Raw genomic sequence first — 2,807 nt, 5'->3', positions numbered from 1 at the left:
TGGTCATCCCAGAACCAATTAGCAGTTTCCCATAGAGATATGTATTCAACATACAATGGTTCCGAGGCCCCAGAACCAATTACTATTTTTACATAGACATATGTACTCGACATATGATGGTTTCAACATATGATGGTTCTCCTGGAACCAATTAATATCATATGTTGAGGGACCACTGTTCATCGCTTGACAGAGGAGAAGGACAAATCACTTGCTGACTTTAAGAAAGAGCAAGAAGCGAGGCTTCAGCTGGAAAAAGTCATGGAGCACCACAGAAGTGAGTTTGTGGCTCTGCAGGATGAACTGTCCCTCTCCCAGGGTCTTGTGACCAGCAAGGAGAGTGAAGTGGAGAGTCTGGCCAAGCGGATGTCATTCAAGGAAGAAGAAGTGAGTCTTCTACATGGTGCATATCAGGCTCTGTGGAGTGATCACAAGGCTAGGCTGGTAGCCATGAAAAAACGAAGAATGAAATGAAGATGGAAGTTGAGGCTCTTGCCAGCAATCTGGAGAGTGTCTCTAAAGCTAAGAGACAACTTGTGGAGGAAGTCATGGCGAAGAATGCCCTTGCACATGCTCTTCAATCTGCTCGTCATGACAATGACTTGCTCCGTGAGCAGTATGAGGAGGCCCTGAAACAAGTTGAGACTCTGAAACATGAAAACAAGAACTTGCAACAGGAGATCTCAGATCTATCTGAACAGATTGGTGAGAGTGGAAAATTTATCAATGAGTTAGAGAAGACCAAGAAACAGTTGCTGGACAGTGAGAAGATGAACTCTGCTAAGCTCAAGAGTGAGCAGCTAAAATATATAAAGCTGGAAGATGACATGAAGATCTTAAAAGAGAGCCTGGAAGTGCAGAACGAAATGCGCAGAAGGTCCCACGTAGCTGCCTTGGTTTTGCTGGGAGCGCAACTCTACGAGCAGGTGGCTGTGCTGGCGGACAATGAACAGTTGAGGAAACAATTGCTGTCTTCGGAAGATACTGTCAGGGACTTGACAGAGTTACTTGACAGTGAGAGGATGAAGTCCGCTAAGCTCCAGTGTAAGCAGCGAAAATGTGAGAAAAAGGAAGAGGACCAGGAAGTCCTAAAAGAGAGCAGAGACCAAGCTATGGGGGAATTGGCTCAAGAAAGGCTTCTGGGGCAGAAGTTACGGGATACAGGGATGCTTTCTCTGAAGCCCGGTAAAAAGTCCTCTAATGCTAAGATTGAGGTGAAGCCCTGTAAGAAGTCCCCTGAAGCTAGGACTGAGCAGAAACCTGGTGTGAAATCCTCTGAAGTGGAGACTAAGGAGGAGTCAGGCGGGAAATCCTCTGAACCTGAGCAGACCAAAAATTCTGAAGGTAATGCTGAGGCAGAGAAATCCTCTGAAGCAGAAGCTAAACCAGAGTCAACCTCAAAAGCTATGAGTAAAGAGAATGGCACAACTGAAGCTACAGGTGAAGAGAAGAGTAAGCCTGAAGAAGCTGCAGTGAAGAGCCAAACAGTAGTAGAAGCTGATTCCAGACAAGAATCTGAAGGAGCCAAAGACTCTGAAGCCAAACATGAGGAAGCTGGTGCCACTGGTGCCGAAAGCTGGAAGGGATGAGGTGCCGAAAGCTGGAAGGGATGAAGTGAAACCATGTGAGAAATGCACTGAAGTCAAAACTGTGGTGAAACCAGGTGGGAAGTACTCTAAAGTTGAAACTGAGATCGACCCGTGTCGGAGGTCCTCTGAAGCTACAGAAAACAAGACAATGGTTGGTGAAGCCACTGAGGCCGAAAGATTCTCTGAAGCAGAGGCAGAGGTCTGGCAAGCCAGAAGAAGACAAAGGTTAGAAGCATCGGTCCTCTCTCTCCTTAATTTCAAGAACCCTGCTCACACCAGGGTGAAGAACCTAGTACTGGAGAGGTGTGACCGAGAGACATGCAATTGGTGGCTGGTAAAAATCCGGAAAAAAAAAGTCAAGGACTTCAGAGACTGTGGGACAAAAGTTGACCAAGGAAAAGAAAAGGCAGTTGGACTCTGCCTTTTGAATAAAAGTGCTCCTTCCCGGTGGTCTGAGCAGAGGGGGGGGGGGGATTTGTGGCAGTGTGGCAAGGAAAGGCTGTATTTCCCTCGCTAACTCTGGAGAATGTTCCACCTGTGGACTGATTAATGAGGTATCAGGAAGGGGAAGTGTGTGTAAAAGGAAAGGAATCAGAATAGTTGGGGCTCTCCCTTGGAAACAGTATGCTGGCTGTTAGAGGGGGAGACACACAGACCCTGTTTAGGTAACACGTAGAAGGCGCTACGAGTGGTCCAAGAAGTGGTGTGAACTGTGAGTAACAGGTTGCAGGAGACACATGTTTAACTGGCTGAGGGAAGCTCACCAGTTTGTAGTCAGGGCATGCTGACATGTCTAGTCAGTGACCAGACGGTCTAGGACTTTATTTTGTTCCTGTTTATGTTTTGTTTTACCTGCAACCTGTGGAAATAAATCTGCCGAGGAGCCACACTTGTATGCGGAACTGTGGTCTCTGGTGTTATTGTGAGGAACGTGTCCCGTGGCAAGTGACCAGGACGATCCCAGAGCTAATCCCCAAGGAGGAATCTTCACAATATATATATATATAGAGAGATAGAGAGAGAGAGAGAGAGAGAGAGAGAGAGAGAGAAAGAGAGATGGATAGATAGATAGATACACATATGTGTGTATTGCTGGAGTTGCAAACATGGGTGCACTTGACAAACTCAGCGCGGCTATTCCCCATTGAAAGATTGTTGCATCCAGGACCCTTAGCACTGTGATATGCTACTCAATACCACTGGCATGGCCAGGTGTAA

Source organism: Hyla sarda, unplaced genomic scaffold (assembly GCF_029499605.1).
Source record: "Hyla sarda isolate aHylSar1 unplaced genomic scaffold, aHylSar1.hap1 scaffold_130, whole genome shotgun sequence".
Taxonomy (NCBI): domain Eukaryota; kingdom Metazoa; phylum Chordata; class Amphibia; order Anura; family Hylidae; genus Hyla; species Hyla sarda.
Note: the sequence above shows the minus strand (reverse complement) of the source record.